The sequence below is a fragment of the Suricata suricatta genome, chromosome 9 (genome assembly GCF_006229205.1).
Source record: "Suricata suricatta isolate VVHF042 chromosome 9, meerkat_22Aug2017_6uvM2_HiC, whole genome shotgun sequence".
Taxonomy (NCBI): Eukaryota; Metazoa; Chordata; class Mammalia; order Carnivora; family Herpestidae; genus Suricata; species Suricata suricatta.
In genome coordinates this window covers 8,749,528-8,772,391 of record NC_043708.1, presented here as the reverse complement: position 1 = coordinate 8,772,391, position 22,864 = coordinate 8,749,528, and the positions used below count along the sequence as shown (strand labels likewise).

Here is a 22,864-nt window from a genome sequence, read left to right as displayed (position 1 = left end):
AGCTCCCTGGAGCTGCCCCACCCCGGTTTCTGCTTGGCCTCCCCCTCAGGGGATCGGCTCACCTAGGACCCACCAGCAATGCTGTGGGGGCCCCAGGAATGGAACGCTGGGGATGCAGCTAGTGCTGAATTCTCCAAGAGGAAGGACACTCTGAGAAGCCAACAAACCCGACCTGAGGGCTTCCAGCCCTCCTCCCTCAGACCAGGGCCGAGGGATGCTGCCGACAGAATGCCTCCCTCCAGTGTGGTAAGGGAGTTGGAAGCAAAGTACTCTTGGGCTAATTTTAGTCTCAGTTTTAGGATTTGGCTCATCTCTGATTTGTAGAACACTCAAAATAACAGTGGTTTAAATACACCAGCATTTATTCTCTTCTAGAAAAGAAGGCCAGAGGCAGGTGGTCCAGAACTGGTAGAGCAGGTCTGCAGAGATCCCAGGGGCCCAGCCTCCTTCTTTCTGTTCAACTCACCTCTGTATGTGGCGCCCATATTTGCCTCATGGTCCAAAATGGCTGTTGGGGCTCCAGCCTTCACATCTGTCTTCCAGGCAGCAGGGCAAATGAATGCAGGTAAGACAAAGGAGACAACTCCTAGCACAGTCAGCTCCTTTTAAAGAAGCTTCCCACAGTCCCACTCACAACTTTCTTGTACATCTTATTGGCCAGAATTTAGACTTGTAGCCAAAGTATAGTCCCTGCTCTGAGTAGCAGTTTGCCCGCTGTATGCCAGAGGTCAGTAACTAAAGAACGTGGGGATGGATATTGGATAAACATCTCACAATCCCTGGCACTGGCTTTTGGCTGCAAGAAACAGAATACCTAACACCTAGTCTTTACTGGAACATGTCTCATGTTTGGGTTGTTGACTCAACAATGACATCAAGAGCGAGATTCTTTCTATCCTCTGTTCTGCCATCCTCAAGATACTGAATACAAATTATTATGAAATTAGTTTATATGTAGCACTCGTGCTGTTTAAAAATAAAAGATCCAGCCCTTAGGCTATGTAAAAGTAAGTTCGAGGTACCACCTCACAAACACAAGATGACTGCCACGGCTCCAGACATCACATCCTGCCCCTATATCCTATGACGTAAGAAAGGAAGGAAGAAGGCAAAAGAGCTTTCCCCTCATGCGAGTCCCCTCTGTTATCAAAAAAGATAATCTGTCTTGCAAGCACCCCACCCCCATCTGTCTTCCCCCTAGGACTCCTTGACCAGGAAGAGGCCACTTGCCACAGCTAGACCCATCACTGACACAGCGGGGTGTGACCGGTTTAGACCAGCTATGTTCCACCCTGAAGGCTGGACACCTTATGACCCAAACAAAACCAAGCTTCGGATAGCGAGGCAGAAGGGGGCAGGGCCGTTGGGCAGTAAGCAACCCTGTCAACTGGGCTGGAGCGGACTGGAGGTGAGAGGGTGCGGGGGCTGACTCCAGGGAGCGGGGCTGGAGGCTTGTCAACAAGACGGCTGGGTCCCCGGCTCAGGGCTGAGCCCGCCTGTGCGCGCAGCCCCTGCTGACCTTGACCGCACCCCACTCTCTCCCTTCCCGCCACCGAGAACGCATTTGTGCTCAGAGCCCAGTCCCCCGAAGGGCACGCGGCTCCAGGCGGGTGTGTCAGAAGTCCTCACCTTGGCCCGAGTGTCTCAGGTGACCTTGTTGTGTCATTAAACCCCAAGCCACATGCCACAGACCAACTTCTCATCTAACGGCCCTTGCAGGGGACCCGGGATGCCACGAATACAAAACGTTCTGTGCCTGGTTTTCTTTCTTAAAATCAAATAACTCAACTCACGGCCCCCTCCCCGTGTCTCGCACGGTTCACTTGGATTAATAACATTTGAGATTCTGCCTATTAGGTACAGAAAGCAGCAAGCGAGCGCCTTCTAGCCAATTCCAATTCCAGAGACTGCGTGATGGAAACTATTTCTCTCCGACCCTGTTGCCAGCAACAAGCCTTTCTATATAACGGCTTAATTAGGATTCAAGACTGTGTCCAGGAGCCCAGAGCCTCGGAGGAGCCAGGCCGGCGTGTTTACAGACTTCTGTGTTCAGTTCATTTCTGGTTTTGTATTTTGCAAGAGAAAGGGAAAGGAAATTGTGGGGGCGGGGTGGGGGGGAGAGAGTGAAGGAGATGGAGGGAGAGTGGGTGGGTTTTTCAGAACAGAAGGAAGCCGCTTACGTGGTGGAGACGTGGGGACGTCGGCTGCCAGACGCGAGGCTGGGAACAATGGAGATGCAGAGACAGGCAGGCACGGAGGTCCAGGAGGTGGTCCAGGCATTCCGGAGACCAGAGCAGGGAATGGACTTCCTCTTCAGCCACGGCACCGTGCTGACAAAAGGTCACGGATCTCCTGTCCATCACTGCTGGCCTGGCAGGGGGAGGTAGTCTGGTGTTTCAAAAGGGCAGAACTCACAGTTAAATCCTCCGTTTCTCCCAAGCTGTGTGGCCTTGGATGAGTCACCTCTCCGAACGTTAGCTTCCTCACCTGGAAACAATAGATAGTATGTGTCATGGAATTAAGTGTTGTGGGGTTTATGAAATACTTTCGAGAAAAGCACTTGACATTGTCATGACACGTGGACGGGGGAGGGGCTTGGTAAATATGAGCACTGGTGGTGAGTGGAATCCGAATCCCATGGATTATTCTGTCATCCTGGACTCAAAGTTCAAACCTTCCTTACAGCGGGTCAGTGGACAAACCTCTGAGGAGCTGTGGGTACAATTACACTCCCTTGGCCTCTGCTTCCTCATCTATAAAATGGGTTAATAATAGTGTGGTTTAAGAGATATTCAAGCCCTTAGCTCAGTGGCCGGCAGGAGGAAGGTGCTCACACCTAAGAGTGGGCAGGAAGTCGTGTGGTCAAACCTCGTCTTTGTACCAATAAGGAGTCAGAGGCCCAGAGGATGCCCACTGACCCACAACAAATTAATGGAAGGATTCAGTTAGGACTTGTGCTATTTTACTGCTGGCCAGTAGAAATAAGGTGCATCTAAGGTGCATGTAAAGGGGTCAGTAGAAGCCAGAAAAAGCATGAATCCTTGGCAACATGCTGGTGAGGAAGAATTTGGGGGTTCAAAATACACCACGTCAGCATGGGAAGGGCAGATGCCTTAGAAGGACACCTCAAATAGGTCAGTCTCCAGATCACTCTTAGAAAACGCCATTTTGCACCTGACCACAGCCAGAGTTACATACCCTGACATGTGAGGCCATGATCGCTGGGTTCACAATAGCAGGACATCAGAAGCCTTCTCTGTGTGGGGGATTGGTTAGGTAAAGCATAGTAACATGGAGGGTACAATACAAGGCAGCTATTAAAATGGATATTTGCAGGGGACACCTGGATGGCTCAGTCGGTTAGGTGTCCGACTTCAGCCCAGGTCATGATCTCATGGTTCATGGGATCAAGCCCCACGTTGGGCTCTGTGCTGACAGCTTGGAGTCTGGAGCCTGCTTCAGATTCTGTGTCTCCCTCTTTCTGCCCCTCCCCCGCTCAGGTTCTCTCTCCCTCCCTCTCTCAAAAATGAATGAACATTAAAAAAAACTTAAAAAATAAAAAATTGATATTTGAAAAGAATTTTTAATGAGACAGGAAAAACACTTAGAATGTGAAGAATAAAGAACACAAAAACTGTGCATTAGTGAATTCAACTGTGTAAAATGTGCGTGTGCATGTGTGTTGTATGTTGGAGGAAAATACTGCACTGGTAACATTCCTTATGCCTTAAGGGATCCTTAACATTCCTTATAATGGAAGAATAAGAAGTGATCTCTGTCTACCGATTTTCTCATTTATATTTTTCTGCATTTTCCAAATGTTCTACAGAGAGTATATATTGCTTTTATATCCAGAAACGCTATTGAAACATTAAATGGCATAAGAAAGCAAGGGTAAGGTGAGCCCCTTCACCCTGTGCAGTCTCCTTCCGCACCTCTGTAGAAAGTCAGATCTGTCCTTTGATGAGTTACGGATGTCAAAGGATAACTCAGAGGCAGTAACACTTAAAAAGGAGAACGTGCCCCTTCAAAGAGTGCCAGGGAGTCAGGCTTCAGAAGGACTAGCTGACAGGCACTAAGCAGAGAGAACTTAAAAGGAGGGCCCCTGGGGAGATGTCGTCAATGGCACAGATTTTCAGTTAGGAGAAGAGTAAGTGCAAAGGGTCTGATGCATAGCAGGAGGACTACAGTTAAAATAAATCAGTTCTCACCACCACGAAGAAAAGTTAACTGTGAGGTGGAGGGCGCCTGATCTTGATTTTGTCCATTATTCCACAATGGATATGCCCATCAAGTCGTCACTCAGTACACCCTCAATATATACACTTACATTCGTCAATGGGTTATTCCTCAATAAAGTTAAAAAACACGTCAAAAGAAGAAAACCTGCAACATTAGCAACACTTCCGTTTTGATTTTCTAATGCTGTATAACAAAGCACCCCAAAACACAGTGCTCAAAACAGAAACGATGCATTATCTCTCATAACTCTGTGGGTCCGGAGCTCGGGCAGGGCTCGGGCGGGCGGCTCTTCTGCTGAGCCGTCGGAGGGATCGCTGAGCCAGACGTCTCCGGCAGGGGGCGCTCCAGACGTCACCGAGTGTGTCCGGCCCGCGAACGTTCCTCCGCGTGCACCGCCTGTGCATGCGTGTCTGTGACGGGTCCTGTCCTCATTCAGTCAATTAGCTTTGCAGGTGCAGCCCCCCCCCCCCGCCCAACATGCCAGATGCTGCCAGCCTTCTCAGGGCACACTATTGCTCTCTCCACAGGCAATTGGTCAAAGCAGTCCAGGGCCCGGGCCAGTTCTAGAAACAGAGAGAGAGAGACACGCAAGCAAGGAGAGAGGTTGATGCGCGGAACAGCATTAGCTGGAGGGGTGGGGGAACTGCGGGCGGCCGCGTCTGGGGACAAGCCAGCACAGATGCCGAGTTTATTTGGTCTGCTCCCGACGGGGAAACAGTGGCACCCTGCAGGTGCGTCTGGAGCCCAGAACGGAGGAAGCCTGAGCTCAGCTCTGGACCCACGGGATAACAGACGTTAGCTCAAATCCCACGTCCTCCCTTACTAGCTGGCAACCTCAGACCAGTCAATAAACCCCTCCAAGCCTCAGTTTCCTCACCTCATCGTGTCTGTCTCATGTGTCAGTTGACAGAATTAAATTAAAACAAAACACCTAGCCCAGTGCCACGCAGCATAGCTGCTCAGAAAACGTTAGTATTACTCCCTCTCTGCTTTTATAGGAAGATTTGATCAATAGAAAAGAAGACTTCCGCTTTTCCAAGCCTTCCCGGGTTATCAGGGCCCTGAGCGACATTCCGGAAATGGAGGAGCTAATGCTTTGGTGAACCTGGCGAGCTCTCCCATCTGCCTGACAACAGACATGTGATCGAGACCTGGCCAATCATAGTAGCTCCTTCCTACAGATTAAGGATTGGCTCAAAGGAGAGCACGTGACTCAAGTGCAACCAATCAGAGTCCTTCCCTGGGATTTCTGAGTTTGAGCTAGAGATGTAGCCTTGCTCCAAGAGCTAGAAGCAATAGGATGTTAGAGCTGCTGTCAGGTATCCGTAAAGCTGGGCAGAGAAAGGGGAAGAGGAAAATAATGACAGAAACAGGGTCCTGGTAGCCCTATTGTGCTGGTGACCCATCCTTCAGTTCTGGGATCCAGGCAGAGCCGCCTAAATTCCTTCTGCTGAAGCCAGCATGAGTCAGGTTCCTGACACTTTTCTGCAAGAGTCCTGACTGTTACAGATCTCAGAGATCCAGGAGGAGGAGGAGGAGGACAGAGAGGCAGAAGGAGGAGGAGAGAGAAACCCAGCAGCCAGAAATGGATCATTCCTGGGCCACTCAACCTGCTCAGGATAGCGCTGGCGTAAAAATCCAGAGCCATTTCTCGGTGGTCACCTCCGCCAGAAGGGTATGTCCTCACTTATTGTAGGAGACAAGAAGGAGAGCAAGCATGGTCTTGTTCATTGCAATATTATTTAGGGAAACAGAAAATAAACAACAGCAACAACCATCAACATAGAAATGGCCAAAATATTGCAAGTAATTAAAAGAAAATGATGCATTAAGATATCGAGGACACATGGAGTGAAAAGCTAAGTATGGAATGGTGAAAGCAAACAAAGAAACAACAACCACAAAAACCATGTAGGCATGCGTGCACACGCAGACACAGAAACACACACAGACACCCACACCCCGGAGATGAGATCACACAGCATCTGTGTGGTGTAGAGATGCATGGATACAAATCAAGCCGATTAGGATTTCTTCTGGAAAGTGGAACAGGGACCAGACTGGATTGGGAGAAGGCACCAAAAAGGACTTCAACTTTGCCTTGAATATATTCATGTTTATAGATAGATCATGTTGCATATAATGTATTAATGTATTATTTGTATCATTAGAATAGTTGCATAATAACCGCTATGACCATAAATGGGGATACACAGCAATTCAATTATGAGATCACTGATTTTAACATCCTTAATTTATAGTTAAAGAAACCAAGCTTGGACCAGGGAAGCGACTGGCCCAAGCCCACAGGAGGTGGGGAATTTGAACCCAACCCGATGGAGGTCCAGCCCAGTGTCTTTCTACCATGTCGACTGTCACCCTCAAGCGGAGACGAGCTATTTTCTCAGCATTAGACAGGGCCCGTGGGGAGACAGAGCCTGTGTGTGCCCTTGCTGTCCTAACTCCATCCCTGGATCTCATCCACCTGCCTGTGCAGCCTCAGAACGCAGAGAGAGCGCTGGACCAGGAGGCAGAAGCCAGCTTGGGATTGTTCTCGGGCCCCGGCCTCCTGTGGGAGCCCAGGTGACTGAGCAGCCATCTCAGTGCACTCCTTGCCTGTTTCCAGCTCTTGGGGGCTGCCCTCGGCAAACTTTGCCAGCGGCCAAGTCCAAACGCAACGTACCCTCTGCATGACCCTAGATCTTTGCCTTCTGTTCATAATTAAGAGAAGAAACCACCAAATGAGCATATGCTTAAATATATGCAGCAATGAAGTCCTCCCCCCTCCCCTTAATGTGAACTATTTTGGCCTAATTCTTTTTTTTACAAAAAGCACGGCTAATATTTCACGGCAACTGATAAGATCTTGCTTTAATACAGTTAGCTTCAATTGACCTTGAACTGAATCTACAAATTTCTTAGAGGTGACCTCTTCATCGACGCTTGATATACATTCACAAATAAATGAACTGAGAAGATCTGTATTTAGATAACTAGTCCGAGAGGATCCAAAATAAAGGCAGATGTCCAGGGCTCACAAGGAGAGTCATGAGATCACGGAATCTTAGAATAACAGAGTTTTAGAACGATAAAATGGTAGAATCTTAGAGCGGAAGAATCCAGGGCTAGAGGGGACACATCACAGGAAAAACGGAAGGACTTAGCCTGTGAACTCAATAGGGAAGAGGTTAGGGATTGGTCATCCCTAGCCCCGAGGCTGGTAGGGGCCGTGTACATATGTCATAACAAGTGAATGAACAATCGAGTCAGGAAAGTAATCACCTAAAAAAGAGTCAGAGAGGGAATCATCAATTCGACAGATCTCTGCTGCACACCTACTGTTTGCCAGGCCCGTGAGACAGACAGACAGATATAACTCACAAAGGAGTTACCACATAGCCTACCCTTGAGGTGGTCCCCAGTGACAGTTCCTAGAGGTTGGGGAGAATGCCGGGAAGATTCTTTCTAATCCATGCCCTTCTCCCCACTCAAGCTGTTCCTTTAGGGGGCCCTGTGACCCCCTGGAACTTGGACCTGGATGTCAGGGAGCTGCCACCAGGAATGTTATGTCTCACGGTCACTGAGCCAGAGAGCTGGCTAAGCCTTTAGCAGTGACCATGGTAGAAGGTAAGAAGAATTTTGAAGGGGAATAGAGTCTCAAATCCTCATTGATGCCTTCTTTCCATATAGGGTTACAGACCTTAGTTAACCATAAATATTTGCCACTATATATATGAGAGGGTGTTTTGGTGGCCATTCCAACATGGGTCAAAATTTTAAGTAATACAAATATACGGGTTCAGACAATCGTGCCCTACTCAAATGTTCACGACCGCCATTGACACCGGCTCTGGGCAGCCCTGTGGGTAGCTTGGTGCCCTGCACCACATACTCCTGAGGGCATTGGCTAGATGGTCCCTGGGGGAAGACTTCTACTGTCAAACAGGTTCAGAAAATGCCAGTTCAAAGGAAAACTCCAGGGGTGCCTGAGTGGCTCAGTTGTTTGAGTATCTGACTTTGACTCAGGTCATGATCTCAGAGTTTGTGGGTTTGAGCCTCGCCTGGGGTTCTGTGCTGACAGTACGGAGCCTGCTTGGGATTTTCTCTCTCTCTCTCTGTGCCCCTCCCTGATTCGTGCTTTCTCTCTCTCAAAATAAATAAACTTAAAAAGGAAGAAAGAAAGAAAGCTCCACACATTTCTTTACTACAGGACTTCTCAGAGCATTTATTGTGCTGACATGCTCCATAGGGGCGTACAGGATGCAGTGCTTCTCAAAGTGATTAAGAAAACCCTGAGCTGGTGACCCAAGTGCACATAGTAAAGATGAGACCCCCCCCCTCGGCCCCCACCTCCGCGGGGTGACACGCTAGATCCGCAGGAGGTAGACGCTTTCACAGTCTTTCGGTTGTGCGTCCCCTCCCTCACCACCTGGGTTTTGGTCGGCCATGCCGCCCTGAACCTCAGTAGGCGAGGGTCTCCGTTGTCCATTCACCCGTCCCAGTCCCTTCCGCCCCTTTGGTGGGCTCACCCCCGTCCCCTCCCAAGCAGGAGCAGAGCCAACGTGGCAAGAAGGGGACAGAACAGAGCGTGTGGGGGCCCGGCATGGCCGGTGCTTGGGGGGCTCATCAGAAAATCAAGGAGGAAACACAAATGAGGAAGCAAAGAGAAGGACAGCGTGGACAGTCACAGTAAGGAATCCGGGCCTTGTCCCCAAGGCAGTGCCAGCCACCGTTGCGTCCTGAGGTCATCTTGCTTTTCCGCGGAGAGCCCCTCAGCTCCTGCCTCCCCTCCCGCCCCGGTGGGGCCTGACCCCCCAGACCCACCCGTGCTCTGTGCCTCACCCAGTGTCTGTTTCCTTCAGGGCACTCGTCACTACTGACCTTATGGAGGAAGTTTGGTCTCATATGCCTCTCCCGAGCCAGGCTTGGGTCTGGTGACCGAGGGGTCCCTGGCGTCCAGCACAGCGTCTGCCCACAGGAGGGTCTCAATAAATTAGGGAATAAATAAAGGATTTTTCAGCAGAGGAGTGAGATGGAGCGAGGAATCTCAGGGTGCGGTTTCTAGAAGCCATTTCACACGCAGCTGCTCAAGCTGTTGATTTTTTTATTTAAATTTTTTTTGTAATTTATTTTTGAGAGACAGAGAGAGATAGCATGAGCAGGAAGGGTTGAGAGAGAGGGAGACACAGAATCAGAAGCAGGCTCCAGGCTCTGAGCTGTCAGCACAGAGCCCAATGCGGGGCTTGAACCCGTGAACCGTGAGATCATGACCTGAGCCGAAGCCAGACGCTTAAGCAACTGAGCTAGCCAGGCGCCCCTGATTTTTTACTTAAAGGAAATACGTGATCCACAGAGACACAATTCCATCTGATGACTGGCATCTACAGCATTTCATGAAGAATGAAAAAAATCAAGACATAGAGGACATTTAGTCCAAACGAGTCAAAGAAGTCCAAGGCCATCTCTAATGAAAAGTATGCTTTGTCTAGCATGTTCCCCTTCCTCCCTCCCTCCCTTCCTTGCCTTTAGGCCGCTGTGCCACAACCCCCCCCCCCCCCCCCCCCCCCCCCCCCCCCCCCCCCCCCCCCCCCCCCCCCCCCCCCCCCCACTGCGGGCTTACACTTGGCCACTCACCCATTCACAACCAGCCTTTAAGTCACTTGTGTGTGTGATTGGACCAAATCGGCCATTTCCCATTTGAAAAACACCTGAAACCCAGAGATGGGATGGGGCCGGCTCAAGGTCTTACAGCTGCGCGGGAACCAAAGTCTGGACCACCCCCCGCCCACCCCTGGTCCTGTCTTCCTCTTGGCCAGACCCGGGGTCCCCACACACCCCGCCCACACCCCGCCCACCCCTGGTCCTGTCTTTTCTTGGCCAGATCCTGGGCCCCACACACCCCGCCCACGCTCCGCCTACAACCCACCCACACCCAGTCGTGTCTTCCTCCTGGCCAGACCCTGGGTCCCCATGTACCCCGCCCACACCCTGTCCTATCTTCCTGCTGGCCAGCCTGACTCTGGGTCCCTCCTGGTCTCAAGGGCTGAATTTCCCTTCCTCTCGATAGATCATGACTGGGAGAAGGTCCTGAAACGTACTCACCCCCACGGTAAACTCTTCCTAAGCCCCTTGTGTTCCACGGCGGGGGGCGCGGGGGTGAGAAATAGGTTTGGGAAGAGCAGAGACACCTGCGGTGGGATCTCTCCCCTCCCCCTCCTGACTGGGCGCATCCTACAGCCATTCTGTCTCGGTTTCTCCTCTGACTATAATGAGAGTCATAAAGGCCCCCACACCTCCGTTTTCAAAGGAGGAGAACGGAAGACTGGGTTCAAGTGTCTAGCACCGTTCTGGGCACACAGACGGGGCTTCAAGACTTCTTCGTGGCTGTTCCCACAGGAGCAGGGCCCCAGGCAAGAATTCAGGCGCCAGTGATCTTAGGGAGGCGATTCCAGGAAACGGTAAGAAGCGGCGGAGAAGGGAAGAGCAGCCGGTGAGGGTGGATGACCCCTGCGGGACCAGCGGGCGCGAGCGGGGGGAGGGACACCCCGACCTCCCTTAGACCATGGTGGCAGGTTGCTCCAAAGCTGGTAACTCACCACCGCTTCCGGCGCGTCTCTCCTGCCTGCAGAGCGAATTCCAGGCCCGAAGAGAAGGTTCCGGGGCAGAGGGGCAGAGATGTGGGTGTGGACAGCGACAGCGTGGGGCGGGGCCAGCGGCAGGTGAACCCTGCAAGGCGGAGGGGAGGAGGGCAGGGCAGCGCACACGTGCGCTCTTCTGACCTGCAGGGAGAGTAGCTAACTTTTAAGGAGCCCGTACTGCTTTCCAGGCGATATCATAAGCCTTTGACATCGTTTTTTCTTATTCAGTCCTCACGACAAATCTGGGAGGTGGGTCTTAACTGCTGTTCCAATTTTATAATTGAGACAAACAAGGCCCAGGTTCACGCGGCCAGATCTGAGCCCGGGCTCCCTCTCAAGCCCATGCACACGCGCGTGTGTGCACACACACACACGCCTCTTTTGAAGGAGCACACGGTCGCACCGCTCATTGGTGGTAAATGTAGATCAAGCCCTGAATGCACAGCATTTCCCCACCGCTTGATGCATCAGTGAGTTCTGTGTTTGATGACAGACTTCCTGGGCGCCTGTGCGAATTCCTTGGGCTCTCTGGGCCTCAGTTTCTCCAGCTGGAAGCGCACCTGCTTGGTAAGGTTATTGTCAAGACGCGTAAGAAGCTAACTGAAGTTTCAGCGAGCACCACGCAGGATACTCTCAGTAAATGAGAGCTATTCTTTTTCCCCTATGGAAACCACAGTCCTTTTCTCTGTGCAACAGAAGACACAAACTTATTTCAGAAGCTCTCTTGCTTATCAGGTGGGAGAGTCTATGTTGACATCGTTTCCATAAAAGTCAGAAGTTAGCACTTTGTTTTTTTAATTCAGTATGTTTTTATTTTTTTATCATTTTCCTTTATTTTTTTTCATCATGATAAGTGTGCCCTTTAATCCCCTCCCTTATTTCCCCCATCCCCCCCCCTTCCTCTCTGGTAACTATTAGTTTGTTCTCTATAGTTAAGAGTCTGTTCCTTGGTCTCTCTTTCTCTCTCTGCTTTGCTTATTTGCTTTGTTTCTTAACTTCCACATATGAGTGACATCTTGTGGTATTTGTGTTTCTCTGACTGATGTATCTCACTTAGTGTTATGTTCTCCAGCTCCGTCCGTATCATCACAAATGGCAAGGCTGCATTCTTTTTTATGGCTGAAGAATATCTTCTTTACCCATTCACGCATCGACAGACCCTTGGGCTGTTTCCATAATCTGGTTATTGTAAGTAGGGCTGCTGTAAACATCGGGAGTGCATGTATCCCTTTGAATTAGTGTTTTGGTACTTTTGGGGGTAAATAGTAGTGTGATTCCTAGATCACAGATTAGTAATGTTTTGAGGACCCCCCCCCACACTGTTTCCCACAGTGGCTGCACCAGTTTGCATTCCCACCAGCAGTGCACAAGAGATCCTCTTTCTCCGCATCTTTGCCAACACTTGCTGTTTCTTGTGTTTTTGATTTTAGCCTTTCTGACAGGTGCGAGGTGATAGCTCATTGTGGTTTTGATTTGCATCTCCCTGAGGATGAGCGATGTCGACCATCTTTTCGTGTGCCTGTTGGCCATCTGGACGTCTTCTTTGGAGGAATGTCTGTTATGGCTTCTGCCCATTTTTAAATTGGATTATTTGTTTTCTGGGTGTTGGGTTGTATCAGTTCTTTATATATTTGATTACTAACCCTTCATTGGATGTGTCATTTGCAAATGTCTTCTCCTACTCCGTAGGCTGCCTCTTGTTGACTGTTTCCTTCACCGTGCAGACACTTCTCATTTTGATGTCGTCCTGGGAGTTTGGAAATTAGCACTTCAGCTGCTTCTTGTGGTGTCCACTGTGGTTTGCCTTCAGGCGAAAAGCCTTTGTAAATAGGAAATTCACCCCATGCGGTTCCTTCCTCCAAGTGTCTACTCCCTTCGAGACTCTGCCTCTGCTTTTCCTCACTCTCCAGCTGTCTTTACATAATTGCCCCATTTCAAAAAAAGAAAAACGTGACATTCATAACTGACAGTGCAGAGAACTGAAGCCTTCCCTTCTCTTTCAAAGTCACACATAGATATTTCTAGGCCCCCCTAGCCCTCGGCCATCAAAGAGCCCACTCAGAAGTATGTCTTAGCAACCATTTCAGACACTCCCCGCATTCATTTTCTCGTGTGTCCTTTTCTTCATTCTATGACGGAAAAGCAGAACTGTGGTTTACGATGACCCATCCTGGCATCACATAGAAGAACCTAGAAGAATGGGTTTGAGCTGTGCAACAATGACCTAACTACTGGCATGGCTGCCTCGGGAAAATCGATGGCCCCTCTGCTCTCAGTTTTTGCTTCTGAAAAGTGGCCGATGTTCAGTTGAGCATTCTGTGCAGTCGCAAAAGAAAAAGACAATGAAAGCAACTCTAAGCCTTTTACCAGTCTGACAACTGGCTGAAGAAACTATAGTGAGGGGCGCCTGGGTGGCTCAGTCGGTTAAGCCTCCGACTTTGGCTCAGGTCAGATCTCACATTCGTGGGTTTGAGCCCCGCGTCAGGCTCTGTGCTGACAGCTAGCTCAGAGCCTGGAGCCTGCTTCCGGTTCTGTGTCTCCTTCTCTCTCTGCCCCTCCCCCCTCATGCTCTGTCTCTGTCTGTATCAAAAACAAATAAAACATTTAAAAAATTAAAAAGAAAGAAACTATAGTGAAAGTAGATAAGCAAACATTGTATATTTGTTAAGATGATGCGGTTGAAGTGAATGACATAGGAAATGTCCCTAATGTGTTATTACTATAATGAAATTGTAATGATAGAACAAATTCTAGTTCAGTATAATAATGGGATCCCAGTGTTACCTAAAAATGTGCATGACATCCTTTGAGAAAAGACTGGAAACTACTTATGAAAACTGGTAACAATTGTTATGTTTTAGAGATTGGATTATAGGTGATTTCTAGTTTCTTCTCTATTTTCTACTTTTTCTAAAATGAATGTTCCAGAGAACATTTAAAACATTTTTTTTAATTTAATTTTTTATGGAAGCTTTATGTCCAACACAGGGCTCGAACTCATGACCAGGAGTCACAGGTACTACTGACTAAGCCAGATGGGAGCTCCTAAAATATTATTTTTTAATACATTTTTTAATGTTTGTTTTTTTATTCTTGAGAGAGAGAGAGAGAGAGAGAGAGAGTGTGTGTGTGTGTGTGTAGGGGCAGAGAGAGAAGGGGAGACAGAATCCGAAGCAGGCTCCAGGCTCTGGACTGTCAGCACAGAGACCGATGTGGGGCTCAAACTCACGAGCCGTGAGATCATGACCTGAGCCAAAGTCAGACGCTTAACTGACTGGGCCACCCAGGCGCCCCATAAAATATTTTGTAAATCGAAGTGATGGGCTTATTTATCATCAAAGTCCCTTCCAGCTGGAATATTCTGTGATTCATTGATTTATTTAGCATGTTTTTAGTGAGCACCTGCTGTATACCAGCCCCCCTGCTGGCACCAGGGAGAACAAAATGCAAGGTGTTCCTTATGGCTGTCTCTTACAGCTTCTGATTCACCAGGGAATCAGACACAGCTTACTCCTTTCTAGAACCCCAGTGCTCTGCTCCTAGCACCACAGGTGTCCGTTGGTTGACGGTAATCATCTATCTCAAAATCAAAGCAGAAAAGGATACCTGAACCAAGGAGATACAAGTGGTGTGTATGGGGGGACAGAAGAGAGGCCCAGAGGGAATAAACACTGCGGAGGGGAGGGGTGTGTCGATGGGGTGCGAGGAGGGGGTTGGAAGGTCCGACTTCACCACTTCTGAGTGTTGGGCTCAGCCAGGACTGGAGAGATGCACTCATCGATCCACCACGATGCTCTTCCCGGGGCTCCCAAGGGGGGCGAGGTGATCAGAGGACCCCTGGATCCCAGAGGAGGTCAAGAACTCGGGCGTCTCCCTCCGTAGGCAGCCCCCTGAGTCAGCCTCCCTCACCTGCAGGAGGGAAGTGAGTGCCTCGGAGGCTTTAGCTCCATCTCGGCGAGAGGCTGACGGACCCCACCACCTGGCCACGGTGCAGGGGACCTCCTGCAAGTCCCCGGACCCTCTTCCGCCCCAGCTCCTCGCCTCGGGAGGCTTCAGGTGGCCGCCTCTGGAAGTGGGGGAGGACCCACACCCCTTAATTAACAACCTGAGGCAAATTGGAAACAGCTGTGAATAATTAGCCAATTTAAGTGCTGTGAAGAAGGAATAATTTCTGTAACCTTCGTAATAAATCTTATGCTGTCTCAGTCCCTTCCCTGGACTTGAACTTTTTCTTTCTTTCTTTTTTTTTTTTTTCAGGGGTGACTTAGCACATTACTCATGAAAGAAACAGTATCCCTTTTGTTTGGGCTGGGTCTGTTTAATAACAGAAGAGTCTATTGCAATTATAGGGACAGCACAGGGACAGAGCAAGTGCCCGCCTCTGACGGGGCTCGCAAACGCCGTGGTGAGACAGGCGGCAGTGCCCTGACCCGCTGCTCTGTCCGGCGTGGCTTGATTTCCACTCCAGATGGTGGTCGCTTTCAATAGGCTCCAGATTTTGGAGATTGTCGTCAGAAAAGATAGAATGCCCAGATGTGTTCGTGTCGAACAAGAAGGACCTCAAGGGGCACCTGGGTGGCTCAGTCCATTAAATGTCCAATTCTTGGCTAGAGCTCAGGTCCAGATCTCACAGTCTGTGAGTTCGAGCCCCGCGTCGGGCTCTGTGCTGACAGCGCAGAGCCTGCTTGGGCTTCTCTGTCTCTCCCTGTCTCTCTGCCCCTCCCCTGCACACACACTCTCTGTGTGTCTGAAAATAAATAAACAAACTTTAAAACAATAAAAGAAGGACGTTAAGTGTATGCGGGGCTGGACTTCTGCAGGATTCCAAGAGTTTGTTTTATCCCAACCTGTTTCTAAGAGAGGGAGGGAGGGAGAGACACTCTTTGCATTAAAGAGCAGGAAAAGGGGGCGCCTGGGTGGCTCAGTTGGTTAAGCATCCGACTTCTCTCAGGTCACAATCACGCGGTTTGTGGGTTCAAGCCCCATGTCAGGCTCCATGCTAAGCCTGCTTGGGATTCTCTCTCTCTCTGTCTCTCCCTCCCCTCAAAATAAACCACTTTAAAATAAATAAAGAGCACAAAAGGAACGGAAGTGGCCCCAACCCCTCCCTCCCCATTTTAGAGAGGACAGCCAAACTCACAGAGGGGAGCTGTGTGGCCCGAGCTACCGTTGAATTTGAAGCAAATTGAATCTAGACCTCGACAGTCTGCTTTGGCCCCTGCACAGAGCAGGTTCTGGCTGAGGAAAGAGTCACAATCACCCAGAGCTCCCTCAGGAGGTACATGGGGCAGCTCCGTGAGCAAACTACAGCACTAAAAGGGTGAACTGTGGGGCCAGTCCTGGCTTCCGGTCCTGGTGGTGCCCCTCCTGAATGTGATCTCGGGTAAGTCCTTTCACCTGGTCACCTGTCAATCTATGGGGCTGTGAGATGGCCATGAAGTAGCTTCTCGGGTCTGTCACAAGGGTTGATGAGACAACGCGTGTTAAAATCTCATGAGATACACCCGCTATCCACACCGAGGCCAGTGAAAGGCACACAGACAGGCTCCCATCAAGCTCATGACCCAACCCTCAGGGGTCTCTGGGGACCACCCAGCAATCCTTTGCGATTTCTCCTGGCCATCCCTTGCCCAGAAGATTCTGCTGTGCCTTCCCTCTCCTCAAACTGCCAACCGATGACCTTACGTTTACATTATTTCACTGGAACAAATTTGAAGCGATCAGAAGAGAATTCTTACAGGGCCCTCCGTGAAATCCATCAATCGACTTATATGCATATACTCTGCTTTCCCTCTTGTTAACAAAATGAATGTCTGGGCTCTGATCTCAGCCATTGCTTCACCTTGTGTGGCTGGATCAAAGTTCAGAGAAGCTCAGTAACTTGCCCAAAGTTAACAGATGGACAGTAAGCAGGAGAGATAAAAATCTTATTTCTGATCCTATTAGAAGATAAGTTCTGGAAGATCTCTTCCTTGGTATCCCTCGGAGGGCCTGGCACATTACACACGCTCAGTAAATGTCTGTGATGAATGGATGAATGGATGAATGGATGAATGACAGATCTATGGCTCTCGGTGGACTTCCCATGATACCAGCGACTTACCATCTATAGCTCCCTTCATCCCAAAAGCAGAGATCTTAGTGTGCGAGGAGCTAGGAGAGTTACTTGCCTATTACAGGTTCGTGTAAGGAAGTAGGAATGGAGACTTTGAGAAAGCCAACAGCAGGAAAACAGCCAGGGAGCTGACACACGGCCACAGCCCTGGACAGGAAAAAAAGTCCTTCTGAAATGTGGTGACCCAAGTCAAACATTTTATTCCTCGCAAGAGGAGCGTTTGAACCCTAAACCGTGAACCCTAAACTGGCATATTACCCTAAAAACTAGTCCAGGAGAGGTGAAACTTGAAAGGCCATTCTGTGGAAACAATTTATAATCCACAGTGACCAGGATTCCCATGCAGGACTAGTCCTTGAGAGATGAAATTGCAAGAAAAAAATTACAAAGCTCCCGAAGAAATGAACTGCCTTGAGGGCAAATAAGAGAGTTAGCGCCCCAAGGACCAAAGAGAATAATCTGAAAGCTGAATATTAAAAATACTGTCCTGTATGATGATGATGGGAATGGTCCAATCTGGGTCCATTTCTTTAAAAAAAATTAATGTTTTATTATTTATTTTTGAGAGGAGGAGAGACAGAGTGTGAGCAGGGGAGGGGCAGAGAGAGAGGGAGAGACAGAATCTGAGGCAGGCTCCAGGCTCTGAGCTGTCAGCACAGAGCCTGACGTGGGGCTCGAACTCATTGACCATGAGATCATGACCTGAGCTGAAGTTGGAGGCTTAACCAACTGAGCCACCCAGGCGCCCCAATGTTTATTTTTGAGACAGAGAGAGAGAGAGAGAGAGAGAGAGAGAGAGAGAGAGCGAGCATGAGCAGGGGAGGGGCTGAGAGAGAGGGAGAGAGAAAATCCCAAACAGGCTCCCTACTGTCAGCGCAGATCCCAACATGGGGCTGGATCCCATGAACCATGGAATCTTGACCCAAGCCAAAAATGAGAGTCAGATGCTTAACCAAGTGAGCCACCCAGGTGCCCCTGTGAATTTAACTTAAAGGGAAATCACAGTGTTGCATAATACCCACAAAATCATGGGCGTGGTGTGCTAATTGTGTTGCTTTTTTAAACATCAATATAAATATATAATTCTTATAATTTAAAAAACATTTGTCCCCGTACTAAAAAGATTTCTTATCCCGCCCGCGGTGAATCAACCTAACTTTGGAAAATACTGGCCTAGGGCCATGGCCCTTGTTTCAAAGATGGGAAAGAAAGACTTCGCCGGAAGTCGAAGAGCAAGCTTCCACCGAGCTCAGACCGACACCTGCCTCTCAGCGAGGGACCAAACCATTCCCGTTGTTTCCTACATCACCTTTTCATCTGTTTGCAAAACTCCGGAATTCTTTATGCGTTTTCCAAAATAAATACATAAATGGCCTTACAAGCGAGGTGGTAATTTCTGCCAGGCATTTATCCCATGCCTGCAAATGAAAACCGTATTCGTGCATACTAACGAGATGGGAAGGGAATGCCGATCCTTTTCAGTGAGTGGAGAAGCCGGCCTGCATGGAATGTATTAAAATACTAATATTCCTAAGTCACAGCGAATTGAGGAGCTCAAAGGGCTTCATGAATATGAAGCCATTCAGGGCACTTTGAAAGAAATTAAATTGTAGGGAGAGAGATTTCCTTTACCACTAAAATATTGCCGATCCAGCTCGCCAACAAGATGCTTAGGGCATTTTTAAATCAGGCTATGATTACACTCAACTTTTAATGATCTCTGGGAGCAAACTCTCCAGCCCCATCCACAGGCTTTAACTCCTTCTCTCCACTCCCGCCCTTGCTTGGTCCACGAACTTCCCAAAGACAACTTGTCCAGTAAGTATTCCAACTCCATAGGGCATCATTCAAGGCTCCTCTCAGATCTCACCAGCCCTTCTGGACCACCTGCTCACCCTTCCCTCCTCCCCTCACCCCCTCACACTGGACCTCCTTGGGTGCCTGTGTAAGCGATGGAGGTTCTGTGACCAATAAACCCCAAAGCCCCGTGGCAGAGCGCATTCGAACTTTACATCTCGCTTAATGGTTCGAGGTGAGCGCTTCCCTTTGGTGAACAGTTTTCTTCCATGTGATGATCCAGGTCCTTTCTCCCTATTGTGACTCTGTCATCCCTGGGAGCTCAGGATGCTCTACATCCTGCCGGTCAGACAGGGGAAGAGGTCAAGGTCATAATATACCCCTTCCTTAATCATGTCCGCCAGATGCTCACACCCCACTGGCAAGCACAGTCACTTGGTACCTACTTGGCAGAAGGAAGGTTGGGACGCCAGTCATCGTGTAGATAACCCTCCTTGCCCTTTCTCCTGCTCTTCCTTCTCTACCTCCTGAACTCCTATTCATCCTCCAAGGCCCTATTCTCTTCACCCTTCAAATATCACCTCTTCTGCAAAGCCCATCACTGATGTCCTACACAGAATTAACCAAACTTTCATTTCTGTCACATTCTGGACATATCTCTTGTAGGAGACACTTGGGGTATTCAGGTTCCTGTCTCTTTTGACACCTGAGAGTCCAAAAACTAAGTCTGTGCCTTGTTCAACTTTGGGTCACTAGGAAGCAGCACCTTGCGCTGTTCCTGACATAGGATAGCGAGCAATCAATACGTGTTTTTTAATTAAACCAAAATATGTTCACAAAATTCCTAAAAAGCATTTAGTGAGTTACTCCCAGGTTGCTGGAGGGGTTCCCAAATAAATCACCTTTAGTTCCAAGAGTTAAATTTCTAAGCAAAACACACAATGAACTTGGGCAAACATTCAGTGAGGTGTTGGGTCACCTGAAAACCCCTTCCCAAGTCAAACAGAAAGAAACTGAAGATTACCCACATCTCCTCTTTCTCCACACCTCTGTTCTCCTCGTTAACAAAGACTTTGGAAAGAGTCGCTTGCACAACTATATGCATGAGCAGAAGACAGAAGAAGGACGGAGGTCCGAAGGGAAAACCCTGCATTCAAGGGTGGCCATTTTTTTTTTTACTTTTTAATTTAAGTTAATTTTCGACTTACAGAAAAGCTGCAAAAACAGCACAGAGAGTGTTTGCAGACCCCTCACGCAGCATCCCCCAAAGTTAACACCTAGTTTGCGAAGTCGTGAAAAGCCAGGCTAAACCAGCTGACTTTGGCACAATCCTATCAACCGAACGAAAGACCTTATTTGAACATCGCCAGTTCCCCGCAGGGTCTTCATTTTCTACTCCAGGATCCACACCAGCATCCCGCAGTCTCCAACACGGTCCCATCTTTCCTGGTCTTTTACGACCTTGACACTTCTGAAGAGTGTTGGTATGTAATTCTGTCAAATGGATATGGCAACATTCCTGATAGAGATGATGTTCTGGAAGGACAAGAGCCAGAATCCAAGGGGCGGACATAGTAGGCACGTAAAGGGCGCCTCTCCGCCTCCAAGTTCGGGCCTCTGACGCGGGGATCTCCGTAAGCCCCCGGCCCTGGCCCCCAACACTGAAGCCTCAGCCGCCCTGTTTCCGCCGTGGGCAGAAGTCACCAGTAGGAGTCCCATGTGCACACGCTCCAATGTGTTGCGATGGTGATGGCCGAGACCTTGAGTCTAGTGCGAACGCACATGCACGCACAGAGGCCGACCGAGGTGCTCCTCTTCTGATTGGCTGTTTCCCGAAACCGGAAGTACAGACTCCTCCCCCTTGCGTTGCCAACAGGACCCTCCCACCCGGGATGCTCCTTTAACTGCAACCTGCTTTGGCCTTGGCCGTTGATGCCACACTGTTTCCTCCCATTTCTGAGGGAACTCGCCCCACCCCCCCCCCACGGGCCCCCGGGGGCAGCATAGCCCAGGGGTCCCGGGTATGGGATCTGGGCCAGACCTGCCTGGATTGGAATCCTGTCGCCGGAAGGACTTTCTCAACCGCTGGGACCCACAGTGCAGGGAACCGCAGTGCAAGCCCGGGTTGGTGACGCATCGGAGCAGGGACAGTGAGAGCCCAGCCCCCCTGTGGAGGTCACACCTACCAGGTCCATCCCCTCCTCCTTCCAGAGACCTCTACTGGAATGTCATCTGAAGATATTTCGGGACATGGCCTTGGCAATGGGGGGACTTAACTTCTCAGGAACTAAAAACATCTGGGCTCCGGGGAGACCGGAGTCAGGGAAGAGTGGCCGTCTTCTGCAGCGCAGGGTGAGGACCAAACGGAAAGGGATGTGGAGGACACTCTCCCCTCCCCTCCGTCACCATCTGGGAACACGGCACACATGACCAAGGGTGGGGGGCTGTCTCTGTGAGCTCAGCAGCAGCGGGGACCCGCGTCCGCTCTTTTGTTGTTATCATCAACCCCTGCCTGCCGTCCCCGTAAGACGATCAGAGAAGAATCGGAAGATGCTGGAAACTTCAACAGCCCCTGGAGAAGGGCCAGGGAGCAGCTGTGCCCTGGGGGCCTCCCCGCGTCGAGCAGCCACGAGGTCCCCGGGGGTTCGCACGTGTACAGGCCGCTGGGTCCCACCCCCGAGTTTCAGGCCCAGGAGGTCTGGGCGGGGAAGGGAAACCGCATTTCTAACCAGCTGCTGGGTGGTCCTGATGCTGCCCGCCCAGGGCCCACACTTTGAGAACCAGTTTCCTGGAAGAATCAGTGGGTTTTGCCTACACGTTAAAACTGTGAAGGGGCAGCTGGGTGGCTCAGTTGGTTAAGCGTCCGACTTCAGCTCAGAACTCACGTCTTGCATTTTGTGAGTTCAAGCCCCACATCGGGCTCTGTGCTGACAGCCCAGAGCCTGGAGCCTGCTTCCGATTCTGTGTCTCCCTCTCTCTCTCTCTCTCTGCCCCTCCTCTGCTCTCACTCTTTCTCAAAAATAAACATTAAATTTTTAAAAAAGTAAAAAACAAAGAAGAAATGGCAAAAGTCCATTGACAGGTGATGGTTAGGAAAACTCACGGATGGGTATGTGCCTGAAAAATGATTGGTTGAAGTCCTTGGGCCCGGTGTGGAGCCCCCTGTACTGCAGAATGTAAACTTACTTGGAAACAGGGTCACTGCAGATGTAAGCAGGTGAGAGGGGGCGAAGCAGGGTGGGCCCATGATCTAATAATCCCAGTGTCCTTAATAAGGAGACGCAAGACACAGAGGGAGACCACCATTCAAGAAGAGATGCGCCGAGAAGACAGCCACATGCTGACAGAGGTGGCCCCTGGGCACAGCTGGAGACCCCAGAACACCAAGGATCGCCCACCATCGCCAGAAGCCTGGAGCGAGGCATGGAACCAGTTCTATGCAGAGTGTCCGATGGACCATGGCCCCAGGACACCTTGATCCTGGACTTCCAGCCCCCAGAGCTGTGGTAGAATACATTCTATGCTTTCAGCTGCCCAGTTTGTGGCAGCCCATCACGGCATCCCTGGGAAACGGCGACAGACACGCACTCGGCGGCTGGACTGCCCACTTAGCATCCCTGCTGTCCCACTGACTCGCTGAGTAGTCTTCATTACTTAACTCCTCTGAGCCTCTGTTTTCCTATCTTTAAAATGGAAAGACAGTATGTCTCATGGGGCTGTGTTTAGACAACGTGAATACATGCCTGAAAAGCTCTTAAAATAGGAGCCCAGCTCCTAAAATATCGGTGTTCACTAACCATAAATACATACATTTTTAATGAAGAGTAGGTGTGAACAGTAAAATACCACACAGGCCTTAAAGAATGGATCTAGAGGCGTCTGGGGGCTCGGTCGGTTAAGCGTCTGACCTTGGCTCAGGTCATGATCTCATAGTTCGTCGGTTTGAGCTCCTCGTGGGGCTCTGTGCTGACAGCTTAGAGCCTAGAGCCTGCTTCAGATTCTGTCTCCCTCTCTCTGTGTCCCTTCCCCATGGACACTCAGCCTCTCTCTCTCTCTCTCTCTCTCTCTCTCT

General features: G+C 49.9%; 1 long non-coding RNA gene across 2 annotated transcripts; it reads right to left on the bottom strand.

The window, feature by feature from the left end:
- Nucleotides 1-360: 360 nt before the first annotated feature.
- On the bottom strand, nt 361-10,925 carry LOC115302533. 2 transcript variants are annotated; one of them, XR_003913520.1, is made up of 4 exons: nt 10,839-10,925; nt 9,124-9,210; nt 2,181-2,487; nt 361-532 (listed from the first exon to the last, which is right to left on the bottom strand). It is a non-coding gene; the product is annotated as an uncharacterized LOC115302533 (long non-coding RNA). The 2 variants fall into 2 exon arrangements; XR_003913521.1 differs by having other exon boundaries at nt 9,124-9,226; nt 10,839-10,877.
- Between the last annotated feature and the right edge of the window lie 11,939 nt (nt 10,926-22,864).